This window comes from Zingiber officinale, chromosome 4B, assembly GCF_018446385.1.
Source record: "Zingiber officinale cultivar Zhangliang chromosome 4B, Zo_v1.1, whole genome shotgun sequence".
NCBI lineage: Eukaryota > Viridiplantae > Streptophyta > Magnoliopsida > Zingiberales > Zingiberaceae > Zingiber > Zingiber officinale.
The window spans coordinates 99,444,393-99,468,714 of NC_055993.1; the positions used below are offsets into that span (position 1 = coordinate 99,444,393).

The following is a 24,322-nucleotide window of genomic DNA, read 5'->3' on the forward strand; positions in this document are numbered from 1 at the left end:
CCGATATCTCCTTTCCGCCGCATTTCTGCTCCATCGCACTTCGACGCCTTGCTGCCCTTTCTGCTCCGACGACTTCGTTTCTCGGTTCTCCGGTGACCTCGCCGCCCCTTCGATCATTCCCTCGCTCGTAAGCGCTCCTTATCCTTCACTCCCTCATTCCTTTGCATTTCCCGTTAGCTGTCCATTTCGTTTTGCCCTCATTCTTCTCTGCTTGCTTTCTCTTTCTTTTTCCTTTTTCGATTTCCTCCTCCTTTTCGCTCATGGCGAGCACTTCCCAACCGAACGTTGGTGCTCCTGGTCTTTGGTACACGACCATGGAGAGCAGGTTTGACGAGGAGGACGCACTGCGCCTCGCTCGGACCTATGAACTCCCTGCCGACCACCACCTAGTATTAGCCACCCTCGCCGACCGGCCTCACGAACCGCCGCCCGGCACCGTTCTTTTCTTCCGAGACCAATTTTTGTCCGGGTTACGCTTTCCTTCACATAAGTTTTTCTTACAAGTGTGCAACTATTTTCGCATCCCGCTCGGCCAGCTAGTTCCGAACTCCATTAGGCTGCTGAGCGGGGTGGTAGTTCTCTTTAAATTGAACAACATCCCATTGGACCCCAAAGTGTTCCACTACTTCTACTACCCCAAACAATCCGAGTGGGGCGCATTTATTTTCCAATCTAGGATAGGTTTTGTCCTTTTTGATAATATGCCGAGCTCCAACAAACACTGGAAGGAGCATTTTTTTCTACCTGCGCTTCCCCGAGCCACCGGCTTTCCGTATCAAATGGCAGACGGCGGTGCCGGCACAATGATTTCGGCCCAATTTTGTCGCGAATTGGGCATCAAATGATGAATACCAAACCCCTCCTACACTAATGTAGCATAGGAATGACTCGGGTCGTCCGCCAACGAAAGTAACGATAGGATGGTAATCTAGGATCGTATGTTATTTCTATTTTTTGGAGTTTTCAATATTGAAATGAGGTTTGGGTTTTTGATTCTAAATTTAACAAATGAAAGGCAAAGCAAGTACAAAATTAATCTAATGCTAGAATGAAATCTAACTATGTGTGAATAATTAATCCACAACGCATTGTCACTCTACGCTATGGGTTAATTATCAACACGATTAATCTAGGGAATGAAATAGCGAAACATCAAATAAAATCTAACCTAAATAATGAAAGACAATACAAGTAATGAAACTAACCTTAATGAATAAAAGACATTGCAAGTAAAGAAACCTCTATCTAACCATTGACGATTTTCCTACATCGTATTGTCACATTATGATACAAGATTATCTATCAATGGGCATAACATGAAATAAAACATTAACGAAACTAAGAATGTAATGAAACCTAAAACATGAAACAAAACCTAAACTAATCTATCCTAATTGTATTCAATCAAAACTAGAACCTAATGAAATTGAAAGAACAAAACAAAGCAAGAATTAACTAAACTAAAATGCATTAAAATAAACCTAACTCTTGGTTGAAGCATTTCATCGAACACATTGTGTGCATAAAACTAATTGAACATAGTAAGTGCAATTTAAACATAGAAGATCAAGTTAATACAAGCATTCAACCACAATTCAACACAAACATCAACAATAATAAAAGAAACAGAATTAAACCAAGAAAATCTACACCACAGTTCACACTTCAACTACCGATTACCAACGACTACCTCCGCCGTCACACGGAGACCCGGCTCGGAACCCCCAAAACTGGTGGACAGAAGCAATCTGCTGGTGGCTGCAATCTTCGACAATGACGATGGTGAACGGATCTTGCTGGAGAACCCCTCCGGCAAGGTGAAGTTGGCGGGAAATGGTGGAATGCTATGCAGGAACGAACCGCCGCCTGCTGCTCCTTGCTCTGCCGCCTGAACCCCAAGCAGTGGAGCTGCCAGGAAGAAGCTGGACGGTGGAGATCACACCGGAGAACCCCTCCGACGAGGTGGATGATCGAGCTCGCTGCCTCCGCTGCCTCTTGACTCCCTGCTTTGCAACCACTACAGCAGAGACTCTAGGAAGCAAGGGAAGAAGATGAACTCACCGGAGAAACCTCTCCAGTGAGTTGAGCATGATCGAGTCGTTGCCGTAGGTTGCTGCCCCCTGCCAAGTTTACTGCTATCACTCGCCGCTGGAAATCTAGAAGAGAAAGTGGGCTGTGGAGGTCCGGCCGGCGGCGGGGAAAAGAGGAAGAAAGAGCCGCCGGTCGTAGAGAAGGAAGAAGAACGGCGCTGGTGTGAGGATGTCGCCCAAGCCCTAGCCGCTGCAGAAAATCGCGAATAGAGAAGAGAAGGGGTTGCCACTGTTCCGTGCGGGTGAGAAGGAGAAAAGGGGTTTTCTTAATGGGTTTCGGGTTTGGGTTTAAGGAAAAGGATCCGGATCCATTAATCAATAAGGTTTGAAATTGGGTTAATGAATTGGACTTTTAGATTGGCTTGAAGATTGGGTTGTGTTTGGATTTGGCTCTTCTTGATTCAACTTGGAATAACATGAGCCCTTGGATGTCTTGATCTCGATCAACGGTCCACATTAATTCATTTTGATCTCATCAATTTAAACTCCAAATCAAGTACAATTCGATCCAGCTTGACCCTAATCCATGGCTCTTTGAATTTCCTACAAAACCACACAAAAAATATGAAATTAAATTCCACAATTTGTAGGAAATTTATAATTAAGTCTAAACTAGATTATACTCACAAAATATAATATAACCACAAAATTAAACATGTGAGAAGGTAAAAACGCTAAGTATAAGAGCCAAAATAATACACAAAAATACTCATTATCACACAACCGGAGCTCGGCAAGTTTAGGGGCGATCCGGCCTATCTTCATGCAGCCGACCGGCTGGTCGGCCAGCACTACCACATCGACAAGCTGCTCCTTCCGGGAGTGTTGTATATATTCGGCTTGTCCCCTGTCCCAGCCGACTTGCCTTGCAGCATGAGTAAGTGCTCTTATCGTCCTCTTTCTTTTGACCTAACTGATTTATTCTTTGCTTCTGCAGCCGAAGTCATGTGGCGCGCCAAGGCTACCGAGCGGCTGAAATTGAGAGCTGCTGAGATTGAGGTGACAAAGAATAGGGAGGTCGCCGAACGAGGCTTGGTCTTAGCCGGCCCGGCCACCGGAGAGGGAGAGGGGACTCAGATTGTTCCTGAAGCCTTAGCCGCCTCCGCCTCTCTCAACAAGGCTGCGGGCAATATCGCGTCTGCTCAAGTCGGGGTAGAGAATCGCTCTGCCGATGAAGATCCCCTAGCCACTCGGAAGCACAGACGGCCAGAGCCAGTCTCTCAGCCAACTCCATCTGATGAACAGCGCTCCGAGAGGGGTGATGAAGCTCCAGTAATCTCCGGGACAGTCTCCATAGAGAGTACCCCCACGCCGCTCGGCTCTCCCCTGGCCACATCCGAGGTGCCGCCCTCCAGTCCTCCCCGGACTATGCGTCGCCTTAAATGATTGGGCGACTTTCCTTCCTCAAGCGGCGAGCCGTCTGGTAAAGCAACTGCGCCTGAAGGTGACCCGAGCGGCCCGCGGTTGATAAAAACTGTCCTGCGACTTCCTTCGGAGGAATACTTAGCGGCTGCTGATCGGCCAACGGTTCCCGAGCAGCAGATCACTCTCACGGGTCCACTCGCCAAAGCCTGGGAGGACGCTCGGCTCCGTATCGCTCTTATGACTCCCAGTCAACTAGGCGATAGCAATTTGCAGCAGGCGACTGGGGTATATCCTTTGCCTTGCTAGTTACTTTGATTTAACTTCTGACTCGATCACATCCATTTGCAGAATTGGGTGGAGCAGATTGCTATCAGCAACCGCTTAGCCGAGCTGGAGGATGAGCTGAAAAAGCTCAAAGTTTCGGGGGAAAGCAGAGGCCAATCCACAGCCGCTCTGGAGAAGGCCAAGAAGCTACTGGAAGCCGAACGGAGTAAGTCCTCCGACTTGTCGAGTGAAGTAGCTCGGCTCGAGGCCTTGGTCAAGCAACGGGACAAGGAAATAAAGACCGCGACCACTCGGAAGCGCAAGGCCATCGACGACATGGACACAATGAAGGTGGAAAATCGGGGGATAGAAAAGCGAGTGAAGGACTTGGACGCCCTATTGACCACCGAACGGGAGGGCCGCTCGGCCGACCAGGCTAAATCTGAAGGGGATTTGAAAGATCTCCAGGCTGACTTTGACGCTTCCAAAGCCACACTTAAAGAGTATCAAGATGGAGAGCCCGGTCGGTCAGCTGAAGTGCGCAAAGCTTTCGTCCGCTCGGACGAATTTGGTGAAAAGTTTAGCGATAAACTGTCCTTAACTTTTGAAGAGGCGATCAAGGTGACGGTTGATTATCTGAAGACTAAGGGCCACCTACCAGCCGAGTTGTCTGTCCCCCCCCCCCCCCCCCCGAAGATCTGGCGATCATGATGGGCTCTATCCCCGACTCCCTTTTTAATTTTGATGATTGTGAATGAGGGGTCTGTGAGATTTCTTTTAAGTATTTACCGTCTTTTGTATGCCCGCCGTTCGGGGCGAATACTGTTATTACTTTTGTCCGTCCGCTGTTCGGTGTAAATGAATTCTCTCCTTTTGTTATTTGTTTGTTCGACCAACCTCCAATCCTTAACTTTTGTCCCGGTCCCCATTTTTCTCGCGCTAAGTGCATTTTATAAAGGAGCCGCTCGGCCATACGATAACTTTATTCTTGTCTTAATAGTAGGACCGGTTATGGTTCGACGCTTACAACCGGGTCGTATCATGCGAACAACTATCTGTACGGAGGCTTTATAAACACCTGTTCATCGCTCGATTTTTAACGTCGGAGCTCGACGGTCTTCTGCTCGGAGGGTTTATAGACGCCGGCTCGTCTCTCGATTTTTAACGTCAGAGCTCGACGGTCTTCCGCTTGGCGAGTTTATAGACGTCGGCTCGTCTCTCAATATTTAACGTCGGAGCTCGACGGTCTTCCGCTCGGCGAGTTTATAGACGCCGGCTCGTCTCTCGATTTTTAACGTCGGAGCTCGACGGTCTTCCGCTCGGAGGGTTTATAGACGCCGACTCGTCTCTCGATTTTTAACGTCGGAGCTCGACGGTCTTCCGCTCGGAGGGTTTATAGACGCCGGCTCGTCTCTCGATTTTTAACGTCGGAGCTCGACGGTCTTCCGCTCGGAGGGTTTATAGACGCCGGCTCGTCTCTCGATTTTTAACGTCGGAGCTCGACGGTCTTCCACTCGACGAGTTTATAGACGCCGACTCGTCCCTCGATATTTAACGTCGGAGCTCGACGGTCTTCCGCTCGGCGAGTTTATAGACGCCGGCTTGTCTCTCGATTTTTAACGTCGGAGCTCGACGGTCTTCCGCTCGGAGGGTTTATAGACGTCAGCTCGTCTCTCGATTTTTAACGTCGGAGCTCGACGACCTTCCGCTAGAAGGGTTTATAGACGTCGGCTCGTCTCTCGATTTTTAACGTCGGAGCTCGACGACCTTCCGCTCGGAGGGTTTATAGACGCCGGCTCGTCTCTCGATTTTTAACGTCGGAGCTCGACGGCCTTCCGCTCGGAGGGTTTATAGATGCCGGCTCGTCTCTCGATTTTTAACGTCGGAGCTCGACGGTCTTCCGCTCGGAGGGTTTATAGACGCCGGCTCGTCTCTCGATTTTTAACGTCGGAGCTCGACGGCCTTCCGCTCGGAGCGTTTATAGACGCCGGCTCGTCTCTCGATTTTTAACATCGGAGCTCGATGATCTTCCGCTCGGAGGGTTTATAGACGCCGGCTCGTCTCTCGATTTTTAACGTCGGAGCTCGACGGCCTTCCGCTCGGAGGGTTTATAGACGCCGGCTCGTCTCTCGATTTTTAACGTCGGAGCTCGACGGTCTTCCGCTCGGAGGGTTTATAGGCGCCGGCTCGTCTCTCGATTTTTAACGTCGGAGCTCGATGGTCTTTCGCTCGGCGAGTTTATAGACGCCGGCTCGTCTCTCGATATTTAACGTCGGAGCTCGACAGTCTTCCGCTCGGCGAGTTTATAGACGTCGGCTAGTCTCTCGATTTTTAACGTCGGAGCTCGACGGTCTTACGCTCGGCGAGTTTATAGACGCCGGCTCGTCTCTCGATTTTTAACGTCAGAACTCGACGGTCTTTAAGGCTAACTTTATCACTGTCGTTCGGCGAAGCTATTTGTCATCCTTTAAATCGTTTTTGCTTCCTGCATTACAAGGACATAGGCGACCAATAAATACACAGTGAATTACATCAGCGCACCTCTCACCCAGCTCTGTACGGCTGGAGATGATTCGCGCTCCATGGTCGATCCAGCTACCGCCCGTCTTCATCCTCCAAATAATAAGCGCCCGATCGGAGCTTTTCAATGATTTTGAAGGGGCCCGCCCAAGGAGCTTCCAGCTTGCCGACGTCGCCGACCGGCTTTACTTTCTTCCAGACAAGGTCGCCCACCTGGAATGATCTGGGGATTACGCGCCGGTTATAGTTTTGCTTCATCCGTTGCCGGTACGCCATCAGCCGGACGGACGCCTTGGCTCGCTCTTCTTCGACCAAATACAGCTCCATGTTCCTCCGCTCGGCGTTGCCATCATCATAATTCTGGATCCGGACGGACTCGACACCAACTTCAACTGGAATCACCGCTTCGCCACCATACACCAAGTGGAATGGTGTCACGCCCGTTCCCTCCTTCGGGGTCGTTCGGATGGCCCATAGGACGCCCGACACTTCATCCACCCAGCTTCCTCCCAAATGGTCGAGCCGAGCGCGCAGAATATGAAGAATTTCCCGATTGGCTACTTCGGCTTGACCATTGCTTTGGGGGTACACCACGGACGTGAAGTGTTGCTCGATGCCATAGCTTTTGCACCAATCTTCGAGCAACTTTCCCGCGAACTGCCGCCCATTATCTGAAACGAGTCGACGGGTGACGCCGAACCGGCAGATGATATGCTGCCAAATGAACTTTTTGACCATTTGCTCGGTGATCTTCGCCAACGGCTCGGCCTCCACCCATTTGGAAAAATAGTCAACCACCACTATTAGAAACTTCCTCTGGCCGATCGCCATAGGAAATGGAACCACAATATTCATTCCCCACTGGTCGAACGGACAAGATACGGTAGCTGCTTTCATTTCCTCCGCCGGTCGGTGGGAGAAGTTGTGATACTTCTGGCAGGAAAGGCACGTTGCGACGGTCCGAGCGGCGTCTGCTTGTAGGGTTGGCCAGAAGTATCCGGCCAGCAGGATCTTCTTAGCCAGCGATCGTTCGCCCGGATGCCCTCCGCATGATCCTTTTTTTTTTATGAAAAGGTAAATATATATCATCAAAATGCACAACCATACAAAAGTGATCCTGGAACCCCTTATGTCATATCTGACGAAGTATCGGATCTGGAAGGGGAACCATGGTCATGTACATGTGCTCACTCGTGTACCATCTATCCCTGTCTCCTCTGCACATGCTGGCTGCCAGCTCGTCCTCAGTACCAGATACTGAGCTGAGGTATCAGCCGTCTAGCTGCTCCTGTGTCCTCTGAAAGCCTGTGTCCATGCTGCTCAGTCATGCACATGCTGCTCAAGTCTCCCATGTGTCCGCGAGTCTCCAGTGACTCCAATCCATCTGAGTCCAAATCCTCCTGTGTCATGGGTCAAGGCCCCATGAAATCACTTTTAGTAAGTGACCAGCTATCAACGGATTTGATGTGCCTCTACCGCGAGCCGTTTGCTGCGGGCTAGATAGGTCTTTATGGTGGACCTATGCACCCTCTTGGGCTTTTTGGCAAAGCCCCAGCCATAAATGGATTTGATGTTGTCCTTACTGCGAGCCGTTTGTTGCGGACTAGATAGACCTTTATGGCGGGCCTATTCACCCTCTTGGCTTTTTGGCAAAGCCCCAGCCATAAACGGATTTGATGTTGTCCTTACCGCGAGCTGTTTGCTGTGGACTAGATAGGTTTTTATGGTGGGCCTATTCACCCTCTTGGGCTTTTTGGCAAAGCCCCAGCCATAAACGGATTTGGTATGTCTTTACCGCTAGCCGTTTGCTGCGGACTAGATAGACCTTTCTAAGGTGGGTCCCTCCGCATGATCCTTGATGCACTTCTTGGAGGATGTACGCCGCGTCTTCCGAGCTCACACATTTCAACAGCGGGCGGGAGAAAGCCTTCTTGTATAGTTGATCTCCAATGAGTGTGAACCGGCCGGCTCTCCTCCTTAACAGTTGGGCTTCATCCCGATCGGACGGTGTGGAACCCGAGCGGAGAAACTCCATGATGGGTGTCCTCCAGTCACTTGGAAACGTGAGGCCCTCCATCCGGTCGACGTGCGCCACCAAAGATACTTGTTCAATCGGCTGCTGGATGGCGATTGGCGTTATTGAACTTGCGAGTTTGGCTAACTCATCGGCCGCTTGGTTTTCCGCCCGGGGTATCTTCTGGACAATGACTTCTCTGAAATTGGCTTTGACCTTTTCGAAGGTTTCGGCGTAGAGTTTGAGCCGAGCATTGTTAATCTCAAAAAGACCAGAGAGCTGCTGAGCGACCAACTGAGAATCTGAATGTATAGTCACCCGTCCGGCTCCCACATGCCGGGCTGCCTGTAAACCGGCTATAAGGGCCTCATATTCTGCCTCATTATTTGTAGCTCTGTAATCCAGCCGAACGGATAGGTGCATCTTTTCTCCTTGGGGAGAGAGCAGCAGTACTCCAATCCCGCTTCCGAGCCGAGTGGATGATCCGTCCACAAATATCTTCCACATAGCTTCAGGCTCAGACTTTTGTACTTCGGTGACAAAATCTGCCAAGGACTGCGCCTTTATCGCCGAACGGGGCTGGTATTGAATGTCAAATTCGCTTAACTCCGTTGTCCATTTGATGAGCCGGCCGGACGCTTCTGGGTTCAACAGGACTCTCCCCAATGGGCTATTCGTCCGGACGATGATAGTATGAGCCAAGAAATAGGGACGGAGCCGCCGAGCGGCGATAACCAAAGCGAACGCCAGCTTCTCGAGCCCAGTGTAGCGAGATTCAGCATCTTTTAAAATATGGCTCAGAAAATATACAGGTTCTTCTCCGCTCGCCCTCACTAGCGCCGAACCGACTGCTTGCTCAGTTGAAGATAGATAGATACAAAGTGGTTCACCCATAGCTGGCTTGGCGAGCACGGGCAGAGAGTTTAAGTATGTCTTCAGATCTTCGAACGCCCAATCGCATTCTCCATCCCAGTGAAACTTAGTGGCCTTGCGCAATATTTTGAAAAAAGGTAGGCTCCGGTCGGCGGTCTTGGAGATGAATCTGGACAGAGCAGTTATCCGACCGGTCAAACGCTGCACTTCCCTCAGATTTCTTGGGGGTGGCATATCTTGTAATGCTTTCACCTTGCTGGGATTTGCCTCGATGCCCCGCTCGGTCACTATATAGCCCAAGAAACGCCCGCCTTTTGCTCCGAACAGGCACTTCTGAGGGTTTAGCTTAACTCCATACCTCCTCGGTGTTCGGAAGGTCTCCTCCATATCTTTAAGGAGGTCGGCCGCTCGGACGGACTTGATAAGAATGCCGTCCACATATACTTCCAGATTTCGCCCGATCTGCTCTTTGAACACTTTGTTCATCAAGCGCTGATAAGTGGCTCCCGCGTTCTTCAATCCGAACGGCATCACATTGTAGCAATAGGTGCCGTCGGCTGTAACGAAGCTGACTTTTTCTTGATCTTCACGGGCGAGTGGCACTTGATGGTAGCCTTGATAAGCGTCGAGCATGCATATCAACTCGCAGCCGGCCGTAGAATCTACCAGTTGATCAATCCGGGGCAGAGGATAAAAATCTTTTGGGCACGCCTTGTTAAGGTCCCGGAAATCGATACACACTCTCCACTTGTTGCCGGGCTTGGAGACTAGCACCACGTTCGCTAACCAGCTCGGGAACTGGACCTCGCATATGTGGCCGGCCTCCAGGAGTTTCTCCACCTCCGCTCGGATGATGTCATTCTGTTCGGCGCTGAAATCCCTCTTTCTCTGCTTCACTAGCCGAGCGTCCGGTCAGACATGGAGCTCATGTTGCGCTATACTCGATGAAATTTCGGGCAGCTCATGCGTAGACCAGACGAAGACATCACGGTTTCTCTGGAGGCATTTGATCACCTCCTCTTTCTGGTTAGCCTCCAGATCGGACGCAATGAATGTCGTGACCTCCGATCGGGTCGGGTGAATCTGCACTTCCTCTTTTTCTTCATAAATCAAAGAGGGTGGCTTTTCAGTGATAGCGTTCACCTCGATCCGGGGCGTCTTCCGAGCGGAATTGGCTTCTGCTCGGACCATCTCGACGTAGCATCGCCGAGCTGCTAGTTGATCTCCCTGTACTTCTCCCACCTTGCCCTCGACGGGGAACTTAATCTTCTGGTGGAATGTGGAGATGGCCGCTCGGAATTCACTGAGAGCTGGTCGCCCCAATATGACGTTGTATGCCGAGGGAGAGTCCACGACGATGAAGTTTGTAGTCCGCGTCCTTCTGAGCGGCTCCTCTCCCAGCGAAATAGCCAGTCGGATCTGTCCGACCGACAGAACTTCGTTGCCCGTAAATCCGTAGAGGGGGGTCGTCATGGGCAGCAGCTCGGCTTGATCAATTTGTAGTTGATCGAAGGCCTTTTTGAATATGATATTGATCGAGCTTCCTGTGTCAATAAAAACGTGATGAATAGTGTAGTTAGCTATTACCGCTTTGATGAGCAGAGCGTCGTCGTGGGGCACTTCAACTCCTTCCAAGTCCCCGGGCCCGAAATTGATTTCGGGTCCGCTCGCCCTTTCCTGGCTGCAGCCGACCGCATGGATCTGAAGCTGCCGGACACTCGCCTTTCTTGCTCGGTTAGAATCTCCTCCGGTCGGCCCGCCAGCTATAATATTGATTTCGCCTCAGGAAGTGTTACTTCTATTTTCTTCTTCCCAAGCGAACGGTCTAGGCCGCTCCCTAGACATCCGGGGATTGTCTTCACGCCTCGGAGTGTGGTACCGCTCAGGAGTCTGTCTCTGCCGCCTGTCAGGTATTGTCTGATCAGCCTCGCGAGGCCTCTGTCGCCTGTCGGATGATGATGATCGACGGCCGCCACTCCGGGGAACGGGGTGGGCGATCAGAGGAAGACTTCGGCAATCTCTGGTGTTATGCGTATCCGTCCGGTGGAATGAGCAGAACATTGGGGTCCATCTCTTCTTTGGCTTGGGCCGCTCGGCAGCTATCTCTTGCACTTGAGACCTATTCTGGGGGAAGCGGATTGCTTCGGCCCTCGGTCCTCTGGGCGGGTGATGAGCGGTGTGAGGCTTCCGCTCGGCATGAGTAGCCCGCTCGGTTGGCATTTCCTTTCTTCGTGCCGCTTGGGCTTCCTCCACATTGATGTATTCGTTGGCTCGGTGTAGCATATGGTCGTAGTCTCGGGGCGGCTTCCGAACGAGCGAGCGGAAAAAATCCCTGTCCACGAGGCCTTGTGTGAAGGCATTCATCATACTCTCTGAGGTGGCCGTAGGGATATCCATGGCCACCCTGTTGAACCGCTGGATATAGGCTCGGAGCGATTCGCGGGCTTCTTGTTTGATGGCAAACAGACTGACACTAGTCTTCTGATAGCGACGACTGCTTGCGAAGTGGTGAAGGAAGGCCGTGCGGAAGTCCTTGAAACTTGAGATAGATCCGTCCGGCAATCTCCGGAACCACCGTTGAGCCGATCCCGAGAGGGTGGTAAGAAAAACCCGACACTTCACTCCATCTGTATATTGGTGAAGAGTAGCCGTGTTATCGGAACTTACCCAAATGATCATCCGGGTCGGTGGTTCCGTTGTATTCACCGATCGCTAGAGGCACATAATGCATGGGCAGAGGGTCTCGTAGAATAGCCTCTGAAAATTGACGGTTGATCCGTTCAGGTGAGGCGTCCGCTCGGGGGGCTTTGCCTTTTCTACTGTCTCGTCTTGGTACTTCATCTGAAGATGATCCTCGATCACGATTAACTGCTGCGGCTTCAGGAGTGCGAAATAGAGCCCGATGGAATGGAACTGTGGCTGGTGGTGCTTCCGCTCGGCCACCAGATGCTGATGTTGCTTGCTGCTTAGGTCGTTCGGCTTGTGCCTTCTGTTTTTGTTCCACAAGTTTAGCGGCCCTCGACTCGATCAGAGCGTCGAGTTCCTCCGTGGAAAGCGTCACCGTGTGCTGTCGTCCAGCTTCGTCCATTGCTCCCGATCGGATGCAGGAGCATTCCCACAGACGGCACCAAATTGATCCTGTCCGAATCGCTGAACCAACGGACGCTAGGCACGTGGTGCTCTCCTAGTTGCTGACGCAGATCTCCGACTGATCGTGTGGAGCTCCGGCGAACCTGCAAAGAAGTCGGGCCGGGAAAGGGTTCCCGACGACGACCCTCCGACGCTCAAGTCAGGCAGATGAAAAACAAAAAGGTGGCTTCCAGGATCCGAGATTTCATACCTCCGTTGAAGTCTAATGGCCTTTATTTAGAGCCACGGGAACTTGGTGCACACAAACCGAGGTGTACACGTGTCATATCCTATACCGCAGCATGGGCTTGTCAGAAGAGCATGTCTGACTCCATACCGCTACAGTTTGAGCGTCTCCTTGATGGGACAGCAGAACATTCGATCGCACCATACTGAGTATGGGTTGGTCTGTTAGAATGTATACTAAAAGCCTAGCTTTTGGTATAAAACATTTATCTAGAAATAAGAATTACATTGGTCAAATGTCTACATTTGTGATAATTAATGTAGTTGTTCAATTAATTTATATTGTAGATAACATGGTGTGTGGTGTCACACACAGAAGATCATGTTATCAGTACCTTATAAATTATAAACAGTAGCTCACGACCATGATGGAAAGGAACAAACCATTGGAAGGTCGTAGTGTAATTAGGTGTTAGTTTATCTTAACTATATAATTACACTAGTATACTAAGAGTGTATTGAGTAGGACCATTTGAGGTCGTTTCTTTTATACTGACTTTATAAAGGAACAAAGACCTCAGTTATTATGGAAGTGTGCGCTCTTAATCCTAATATAATAACAAGCACATATATTTGATATTTATTTCTTTAATTTATCAATGGGTGAGATTTAGTTCGATGAATCAATAAGCCCGATAAGTTGGGAAATGATATCACTTATAGTGTGTGTTGTTGATTATAGAAAGAAACTGTGTCCTAGAGATACTAGGTTGATAATGTCCCCAAGATGAGCTCATAAAGATTGTCATGTTAAACCCTGCAGGTGGACTTAGTCCGACATGACGATAAGGTTGAGTTGTACTATTCTTGGATGAAGATATTAATTAAATGAGTTGTCAGTAACTCACTTAATTAGTGGACATTTGACATCTTAAACACAGGGAGACTAACACACTCATAATAAGAAGGAGCCCAAAATGTAATTTGGGATTGGTGCGGTAGTTCAATAATAGTTCTCTAGTGGAATGAATTATTATTGATAAAATTAAGTTGTGTGTTCGGGGCGAACACGGGATGCTTAATTTTATCGGGAGACCAAAACCAATTCCTCCTCTCGGTCCCTATCGTAGCCTCTAGTATATAGAGATTTATACCCACCGCATACCCACCTTCTTACCCATCCAATGGTGGTCGGCCAAGCTAGCTTGGAACCCAAGCTAGGGCCGGGCAAGACCAAGTGGATGAGCCATGTAGGTGGCCGGCCAAAGCTTGGGTCCCAAGCTTAGGTGGCCGGCCACTAGAATATTAAAAAGGATTTTTATTAAAATTATTTCTTATGTGGATATCATGATTTTAAAAGAGAGTTTAAAAATTAAAAATTTCCTTTTATAGCTTTCTACAAAAGATTAAGAGAAGAGATTAATCTCTTTCCTTATTTGTAGTTTAAAAGGATGGTTTTAATTTTTGGTAAAAACTTTCCTTATTTGTAAATCATCTACATGTTTAAAGAGAGTTTAAAATTTGAAATCTTTCCTTATTTGTTGATTAAAGGAGGATTTTAAATTTTAAGAAAACTTTCCTTTTTAACCATGTTCATGATTTAAAAGAGAGTTTAAAATTAAATATTCTCTTTTATAAGTTTCTACAAAAGATTAAGAAAAGATTTGATATCTTTCCTTATTTGTAGATTAAAAGAGATTTTAATTTATAGAGATAACTTTCTTTTTATCCACATGTTTAAAAGAAAGATTTTAATTTATTAAATTTCCTTTTTATAAACCAATCATGAAGGGATAAAATTATTGGAGAAATTTTTATAAATTTCCGGAAGCAAATAAGGAAGTTTTAATTGGTGTTTAAAATTTTATTTGCTTGGAGATATTATTTGTTATGGTCGACCATTGTAATTTGAAAAGAGAAAATTGTTTTAATTAAATAAATTTTCCTTTTCAATGACAAAAGAATTAAGGAAGTTTTTATTAAATTTTCCTTATTTGCCAAGACTAAGGATTATAAAAGAGGGGGTAGAGGAAGGCTTCAAGGCTAAGGACTCTATTCTATTTTTCTCCCTCTTTTCCTTGGTGTGGTGGCCGACCCTTCCCTTTCTCTTCTCTCCTCTTGTTGTGGCCGAAATCTATCATCTCTTGGAGCTTGGAGGATGTGGCCGGATCAAGGAAGGAGAAGAAGGAGAGAAAGAATGCATCCCTTGGAGCTTGGTTGGTGGAAAATTCTTCATCCTTTGAAAGTTCTTGTGCTTGGCCGAAACTTGAAGGAAGAAGGAAGAAGGTGCCTAGGTGGTTCTCATCTCGGAAGATCGTTGCCCACACAACGTCCGAGGTTAGAAGAGGAATACGGTAGAAGATCAAGAGGTCTTTCTAAAAGGTATAACTAGTAATTTTTCTTTCCGCATCATACTAGTTATTTTTGGAAATAATACTAAATACAAGAGGCATACGATTCTAGTGTTTCAAATTTGTTTTCGATATAGTGTTCCTTTGTTTTTCTTTTCCTTGTGATTTGATTGTACTTTTCGGTTGACCTAAAGTTATTTTAGGAAATTAAATATTAGCTTTCCTTAAAAGGTTTTGTCTAGTCGGTGGTGGTTGCTCCCATATCCAAGAAGGTCATGTGCCTTGCCACGTCAGTACTGGGAACCAATTTTGGAAATTAATATTTAATGGAATTAATAACTTAGGTGATTTGGATCAAACGTGTTAAGTTCCGCAGGAGATCCAAGTCAAAACCTAAAGAACAAATAGATTAAGTTTTGGATCAAACGTGTTAAGTTCCGCAGGCGATCCAAAATTTAATTTAAAAGAACACATAGTAGCTAGGAAAAGGTTCAGACCTTTGTACAAAATTTTTGTACAGTGGAACCTCTAGGTTTTCCGAGTAGCAACCAACATGGTCTTCGAACATGCCTGTTGTCAACAACAGGGGTTACTGAGATGATGTACCCGCTGTCTCCTACTTTTTGACTTCCTCTTCCCAGATCGACCATCAGGCCGCTCGGCCAAAATATTCGTCTCTGGTCCGGCGTAAGTGGTTGTTCGTCCGGGAAGGCTCAGAGTCGTCGCCAGCTCGGCTCTCATAGCCTGACATCCTGGCCGAGTGGACAGCCGCTCGGCCGTCACTCTTGATTTGCAATGCGGCCGAGCGGACTATCCGCTCGGCCCTATGATCTTTTTCCCTTGGAAATTTGGGCTCACGGCCAAATGGTTGCTCTCTCTGATGAAAATCATTGCCTAGTGATCGGCATGCCCCACCCGCTCATCGAGCCCATGGGATTGCCCCCCCCTTTGACTGTTGACCTCCACGCGTCGTTGACCTTGCCCTCATGCGGGCCCCCCGACCTTATCACCGGATCAGTATTATTTACTGCTAGATGAAGGTCTTCTTTAAACTACTTCAAGGACTTTACTTTTCTTTAATATGAATTTGATCAAAACCTAAAAAATATTATAGTAAATAAGCAAAAGGTTTAAAGTAAGACTGCATAAAGCTATAGAATCTAACACTTTGGAGATCATAAAGCATAATCATTTCAATGATATGCTTAAATCATGTATTTCTCTGATGGTAAAATAATATTATTTATTTTTGCAAAGAAATAATGGTAAAAGATCGTCCAATTTCCTTTTATCAATCAAATCAAAAGTATTATTCACAAGAATGCATATGATGTTACTTGACTATACAAATTACTAACTCTTTCAAAGAAGATGAAATAAATTTCCTTTTATCAATCAAATCAAAAGTATTATTCACAAGAATGCATATGATGTTACTTGACTATATATACAAATTACTAACTCTTTCAAAGAAGATGAAATAAAAAAATTCACAGAATTGTAATAAACTATCTTCTGGGCAGATTTGAAATTTCATTAAATAAATAATATAGACTTATTTCTAGTTTATCTAAAAGACAAAAAGGAAACTATATGGGCACTAATAGACTATGGCAACAAACTCCTTCCTGTAAATGGCATACACGAAACAACAAATAAAATATTTCTCAGCTCACATATTTGTTTCGAGATGACTATTTTTCTTCATTGTTTGTATATCAACAAGAATATACTAATGTGAAAATATAGCATATGCGACTTCAACATACAGAGGTATATGACCTGCATTATCATCCAGTTTTACTGGAATAGACATGTAAGTAAAACTACTTTCAGCACATACCACCAATCCTTCCATTATTTGAGTAACGAGAAAAATAGAAAACAATATAAACAAATTTGAGACTAGAACAGGAAAAATAAAATTAGTGATTACAGGTTTAAAAAAAGAACATCAAATTCTTAAATAATCTCTCAAAATTTCAATGATCGCTAATTACTTGAGAATCGAATATGATGAACTAGAAATCAGTCAAAGTAAGAACTTAGAAAGCAGATTTCTACAAATACTGAACTAGATCCGAGAGAGAGCGGTAGAATACTAACCCTATAATGCAAGGCTGGAGACGTAAAATGGAGGACGGAGACGCAAAGTTGGAGATGTAAAAACGGAGGGCAGAGATGCAAGGCTAGCGACGCAAGGCAGGAGGACAGAGATGCAAGGTTGGAGACGCAAGGCTGGAGGATGGAGATGCAAGGCTGGAGATGCAAGGCTGGAGACGCAAGGCTGGAAGACGGAGACGCGAGTTGGAGACGAAAAAACGGAGGCAGTGGAAGCTAAGGTTGGGGGTGCGCGGCTGCTAGGGCTAGCAATTGGGATTGTGAGCATTAATGTCTTAGCGAGGTTAATATGTTTAATTAGGACTTGTAAAAATTAGAAGTGACGATAGGATAAAAAAAGTTTAATTAAGTTTTTTATTCGTTCATCTTTTTACTTTACACATAAAAAATTATAATTTTTTTTAACTTTTTACTTCATCAAAACTAATATATCAAAGTAAAATATTATTAAAATTTAATAGTGAAGCCCTTGTTTTTTAAATTCTGAAGTTTACTTCGCTGGTGTTATTAACGAAGTTGATTGTTATATATTACTTTGTAATTAATAATCGTCGAAGTAACTAGTGGCGAAGTAAAAACTCAAAATTCTACTAGTGATAGCAAAAAATATTCTAATAAAAGTTATTCTCTAATCGGAGAATACGTATCAAAGTAATCAAAACATTCTCATTGTCGATATTCTTTGATTACCAATCTAACATTATACTTATAAATCATGTTATCCGATTTCATTTTCTTTTAGAAGATTCACTTGCAACCTAATAGTTTACTTGTCGGAGGAAGATCCACAAGTTTCTAAGTGTGATTTTTCAAGATAAAGGCTATTTCAGATGCAATTGTCTCTTTCCAATGAATTCCATCACAAGAGTTCACAACTTTTGAGTAATTTCGGGGCTCACTTTTCAACATAAAAGTGATAAAATATATTTCGTAGGATTTTTCCACTCAATCTCTTTTACTTCCTCTAAGCTCAACCTCAATTGGTTCATCATCTTCTTCTTGTTATATTCCATATGCCCGTTTTGAGGAGCTAGCATCATCTCAGGTCTTATACGGAAGCACATGCTCAAAGAACAAGACATTTCTCAATTCTATTATCGAGTTATTATGTATATCTAGTATTTGTGACTAATACATAAAAAACCTGATACACACTGTTGTTATGTGCATATCTAATAAATATGCAATCAACACCTTTTAGTCTTATCTTTATCTTTTTTGGATCAGAAACCAAAGATTTGACAAGACACTCTCACATGCATTCACAAATATTTATAGGACGGTTGTATTTCATTCCACAACTCACAGTAGACTCTTATCTATGTTTTTTCTAGGTACCTTATTTAAAAGATAATTAGTTGTTAACATAACTTCCCCCACATGGACTCTGGCAGTGCAGAGTTCAATAGAAGAGTATTCATCATCTCCTTTAGAGTTCGATTCAATTGCTCAACAACTCCATTTTGCTGAGAAGACACTACTAGAAAACTAGGCTTTTGAGACACAACAAAATGTGTCTTAAATTATAAATTTAGTGTCTCAAAATGTTTTTGAGACGGTGATGAGACAGTAATGTAGTCGTCCCTAATACAAGCGTCTCAAAAAAATATTGAGACAGTTGTACTGTCTCAAATGCTATTTAAGACGGTGATGAGACAGTTATTCAATTGTCTCAAAAGTATTTAAGACAGTTATTATTTTGTCTCAAATGTTATGTCTTATTCTGTGAAAAAGCTAAAGACACTAAATCGAGATGGCAATGTGCTGTCTCAAATAGAAGTGAAAATAGTAAATTACTGTCCTTAATATTTTAACTTGTTAGATGCAACAATTATGACAAAAATTAATAATCATTAAAGAACATTTATTATACAAATTAATCTAGATTAAATCTATTAAATTGTCATTTCAAAACAAAAGGAAAAGCTCTCTTTTTATAAATTAAAAATGATATCCATAATATAAAATTCTATAATCATTAATTAAAGTGCATCCAACATCCATCCAACATTCATCCAATAAAAAAACAACTATTCCCATGAAAATTACACAAAAGAAAGTCTAAAGAATAACTCCTCGTGATTTAGAGATAACTTCTATAATCCTTCTTCACGAGAATCCTGAACATAAAAAAAAAAACTCTTATTAGAGGTAAAGATTTATAATATATAATGTTTAAAAAAATCAATAAATAAAACATTTCAATAAAAAATCTTATCATCTAACACATAATCCTCTTTCTTGCATGTCATATATCTAATTAATCTCTTCACAACAAGATCTGCATCATTGATATCTCTGGTTCTAAAAGTCTTCCACTCTTTTACATCAGTCAAAGAAACAAGCAATCACATTGACAGAGAAACTATAATCATCTCATCCTGATGACTAGAGTTAGGATAGTCGACAAGTATAAATAAACCCAATGAAACTAGTCGTTGTGTTTGGTGTATCCACTATTAATAAACAAAAGTTTTTTTTGTGTATCTACAAGCCAAAGGAAAATATGTCAACAAAATAACTATGAATTGATGATTCTGATATCACTATGAATTTAGCATTCAATGTTAAAAACAATGCTGCAACCAATTTAGAATACAAAACTAATAAAACATTGCATATCAGTTGAGTTAATAGTTTATAAGAGAATTCCAAAACATTTTGTGATACATTTTACATTTCTAATTTGCTACTTCGACAAAATTGGTGAGTGAGTAACAAAGAAAAGAAATGACCTTAATAAATTATTTGATATCCATGCACTGCTCATGTGATCTTCATAGCAATTAGCTAATGCTTCCCATTCTTCTCGAAGCTGTTATGAGACCTCTTTGATGACCATATACCTCTTCCATACTACAAATTATTAGGATGCATGTTATAATGGAGTCGAGTTCAGGTTTTGTAACATGTTATTATACTACATGCAAATTGGAGACCCACAGTCAGATCTAGAGTGAAGCACCATCATTTAATTACCTCTCTACTTTGATTTACATGCAAGGGAAAAGATTAGCACATATATCATTTTTGGTGTTTCATTCAAGGTCTACATGTATGCATCATACTCACTGAGTAGGGATTCTATTTCCATGACCAATGAAACTAGATTAATTTACAATGATCATATATACTTTCTTTGCATTCTCTTCTATACTCCTTACACCATCCTCACATCACACTCTGATAAATTCAATTCTTTAAGAATTTATTGGCTATGTAGTATGTCCCTACCAACTCATTCTAGCTATATCTTCTATCCAGCCCTGAAAGACATGCAAGTCATATATAAAAATTCAAAGAAAATAAAAATTCAATCTAGCTATATCTTCTATCTAGCTTCACTTTTAAGAATTTAGTAGCTGATAGTTTCTCATATAAAAAAATAGAGGATGAGCATATCAGCTCCCACATTCATGAACCTAGTTCAACCATGCAGCAGCATGATGTTTCCTTTTTGAGTCATATCCATGCAGTAAGTATGCATGTCGTTTCTGAAAAAGAGAATTTAACACTTCCTATAACAAACATATAGGGAAGCAATTAGATGCTACGCCAGTATCATCAGTGAACTCTGAATGCTGGTCATAATTCTGACCTAAATGAAGATGACTACTATTGTCGTGGCGGTTTGGAACCTAGTAATATTGCTGATGAAGCTGATGCATTTGATGTAGGTTTCAATAATCCACCTTCACAGCCTTTCCGAGGTTACCAATCTGCAAGTCATCCAAGGGAGCAGTTAGAGTTCTTGAACTGATTATCTAAATCTGATGATTCCCCTGGCTCTCAATATTTAATAAATCAAGCGTGCTTGCTTGCAGCTCAAGAATCCATTGCTGAAAGAGCTGATAACATAATTGAGGGAGAGTTGGTCTCACATTCTGAGAAGTCTTTATTATCTACAAAACCACCATGCCAAAGTAATGAAACTATCAAAGATGATTTCATGCAGTTTGAAAAAAAATAAACAATTGGTCAGTACACCTAGTCAAGCTAATAAATTGGAATTTGTCTCCATTCCACATGGATCAGAGATTGTTAAATTTTCTCAAGATATCCATAATTCAACTAATCGGGCTATACATGACTAGCATGAAATTATCTCCAATCCTGTCCTTCATGTAGGACCTGTTCAACATGATGGTATCGCTGATGAAAAATGCTATAAACAAGGGAGGATGGTTCAGAAGCCTGAGTTTCAAATTGCACCTTCAAAGTCTGTGTCTGATAACCCTGCTGTTCATGAGGAAAGGATCTTACAGGAATCCAATATGAGCAAACACACAGACAAGCCCATAAGTATTGTTGATATAAAAGATGCACATGCTGACGGATCTTCCATTAAACCTGTGGAAGGTCATGTTCTTCCTGACAATTCCTGGGCTGAAACACCTAATGATATCACACATAGAAACATATCCATCAAAATTGAAAGAAAATAAACCAACCACACATACAAGTGAAGCTTGCTAGATAAGGACTGAAACTTAAAACTATTTTTATATATACCTATTTGATTCTGTAGAAAGGGGCAAGGTGACTATCAAAACTTCCAATCCACAACCTAAAAAAACAAGAAATGAATAAGAAATGAGCAAAACTTCCATAACTATTGTTCCTCTATTGAAGTTCATACCGACAGTACCTTTGGCAGCAGCGGCGACTGGCAGAGGAGCGTCGATGGTGAGAGGAGCAGTAACAGGGATGGATGGCGATAGCAGGTTAGGGAGGAGAAAAGAGGAACGACGACAAGGATGGGTTAGGGAGCAGAAAGGCAGAATCACGGTAGAGGCAGTGTTGTGGAGCAATCGTGGTGGCGACACGCGATGTAGGCCGGTGGCAGCACAGGTATGCGTGAGAGTGGATGAGAGAAGCGGCGACGGCGAGAGCAGATTAGGGATGAAAAAGGGAGAGGAGTGGCGAGAGCAAATTAGGGAGGAGGAAGGGAGAGGAGCGGCGACGACGAGAGGGAGGCGAAAGAGAGAGAAGCGGTGACGACGAGAAGAGAAAGGGAGAGGAGCGGCGCTTGAGTTCGGGTGAGCGGAGGGACAGCGAGAACAGGAAAGAAAGAAAGAAATCGGCGCGGTGATGAGGGATTAGCGTTAGGTTAGAGTAGGGAAAAACAAAAAGATGCAAAATAGGCTTAATTAAGTTATTATTAGAATGGTATATGGAGTATATAGTGACATTAATGAAATCTATCACTATATATTATCTAAAATGATACTTTTATATTTTAAAATTTTTTTTTTTGATAAATATCATTAAAAATTATTTATAGTGACATTTAAAATTAAATGTCACGAAGAAAGTGTCGTGATATGTTATATTTCTAGTAGTGGCAAAGAGGAAAATAGTCGATTACGAAGAGATGCAGAGGGGAAAAGGGGCGGCTGCGGAAAGGAAACAGGCACAAGAGGGAGGAAGTTAGGTTAATGTAAAAATAAAAAGTAATTAATATTTATGATATTTATAAAATATGTCATTATAGATAGTCTAATCTGATATTTATTTTTAAAATCAATGAGTGTCGTTATAAAATATTTATAAGTACATATTTTAATAAGTGTCATCAAGAAAGTGTCATTATAGGCCTTATTTCTAGTAGTAATATTCAAGATAATTTGAGACAAATACTTTTTTACCGTCTTATTTGAATGTCTTATATAATTATATTTTTAACCGTCTTTATTATGTGTCTTATTTAGTTGAATTTGAGACAAAATCTTAAATACTATCTTAAAATTAATGTCTCCATGTTAAATTTTGAGACGTCTATTATTACTGTCTTAATTACTTAGTATTTGAGACGAATTTTGTGACTGTCTTAAAATATTTGTCTCAAAAGCCTAGTTTTCTAGTAGTGAGAATAAGGGGATGTTGTTGTTGGTGCAAGTTGCACCAGAATCAAACCTAAGTTTTGATGTTGTCAAAGGTTCAAGTTAAGTCTTGTTGTGATCTAACAAGTTGATTGAGTGTGCAGGATGTTTACTCAACCGGGAAAGACCTAATTGGAGGCTAGGCAGGAGAAATCTTAGCAGATCGTGGAACCCAGGTGCAAGTCCAAGTGAGTCGAGAGGACCAGATACTTGGCGGTGTGATCGAGAGGTCTGGAGGACCAAAGATCAAAGGAAAAGTCCTGGGGAACCGATCAAGGCTGAGTGAAAAGTCCAAACTAGATCTGGAGGATCTAAGTTTGGCAGGTAGGTTGAGGTAAACAAACTGGAGGAGCGACAGTGAGGTTGGGTTCCAGAAGGGAACAACCTTAGGTCGCTGATCCAATTGAAGAAACCGAGAAGGTTTCCAAGTTGAGATCAAGACAGTTCTACTGTCTTTAATATTATTCTTGCATTATACTGTTACTGTGCTAATCTCTGTTTTGTAGGATATTTTGCCTAACACTGTTCTGCAGGTATTGACTGCATGATCGGTCGACCGAACCAGAGGATCAGTCGACCGAAACAGCAAAGCTCAGTTCAGTATTCAGATCGAACCAGAACATAAGCTCAGCTCGATCAAAGCTTGATCGGTCGACCGAACAGTAAGATCGGTCGACCGAACTATACAGCACAGGACAAATCATCAACACCGATCAACAGCAAAGGAAATAGGTTGATCGGTCGACCGAACCTGGGGATCGGTCGACCGATCCAATGAGCATTTTTTCTGCATTAAATGATGATCTCGGCAAAATCACGACGAACAGGGAAGGAAGCTGTTCGGTCGACCGAAAGGCCTGATCAGTCGACCGAACCATTAAAGACCAGTAAATGTAAAAGATCGAGTCAGCTTCGAACTTCAGCCAGGAAGGAAGGGAGTGGGTTCGGTCGACCGAAAAGTAGGATCGGTCGACCGAACCTCCAGTACATCTATAAAAGCAGGCTCGAAGACAGAGATCAAACAGTATTTTCTAATCATCTTCAAGTCTTCTTGTTGCGTACGGATTGTGCTACAAGTCTTAGACTCCGCAAATCTACTCCGTCCGGAAGTGCCGACCGAGCTTCAACCTATACATAATTGTCGGTATATTTTTATATTGCACTTAATTTCTGATCCTGTCCGAACACTGAATCAACGGACGCTGGGCACGTGGCGCTCTCCTAGTTGCTGACGTAGATCTCTGGCCGGTCGTATGGAGCTCCGGCGAACCTGCAAAGAAGTCGGGCCGGGAAGGGGTTCCCGGCGACGACACTCCGACGCTCAAGTGAGGCAAGTGGACAACAAAGGGGTGGCTCCGAATATGCAAGAATGCGTACCTCCGGTGAAGTGCGAGGCTCCTTATATAGAGCTGGGAAGGAGCTCATGCACGCATATCGAGGCAGATACGTGTCCTCAGCCCATACCTCAGTAAGGGCTTGTCAGAAAGCTTACCTGACACCATACTGCTACAGTCCAAACACGTCTTC

General features: G+C 44.0%; 2 long non-coding RNA genes across 4 annotated transcripts; both read right to left on the reverse strand.

Annotated features, from left to right (window-relative positions):
- Positions 1–1,519: 1,519 nt before the first annotated feature.
- Positions 1,520–17,164, reverse strand: LOC121975692. Its single transcript, XR_006110396.1, has 2 exons — positions 16,899–17,164; positions 1,520–2,633 (listed from the first exon to the last, which is right to left on the reverse strand). It is a non-coding gene; the product is annotated as an uncharacterized LOC121975692 (long non-coding RNA).
- Positions 17,165–18,866: 1,702 nt separating this feature from the next.
- LOC121975693 lies at positions 18,867–22,055 on the reverse strand. Of its 3 annotated transcripts, none has more exons than XR_006110399.1 (6): positions 21,562–22,055; positions 21,426–21,480; positions 21,126–21,308; positions 20,512–20,815; positions 19,649–19,769; positions 18,867–19,033 (listed from the first exon to the last, which is right to left on the reverse strand). It is a non-coding gene; the product is annotated as an uncharacterized LOC121975693 (long non-coding RNA). The 3 variants fall into 3 exon arrangements; XR_006110398.1 differs by having other exon boundaries at positions 19,649–20,431; positions 20,512–21,044; XR_006110397.1 differs by having other exon boundaries at positions 20,512–21,044; positions 21,562–22,054.
- Between the last annotated feature and the right edge of the window lie 2,267 nt (positions 22,056–24,322).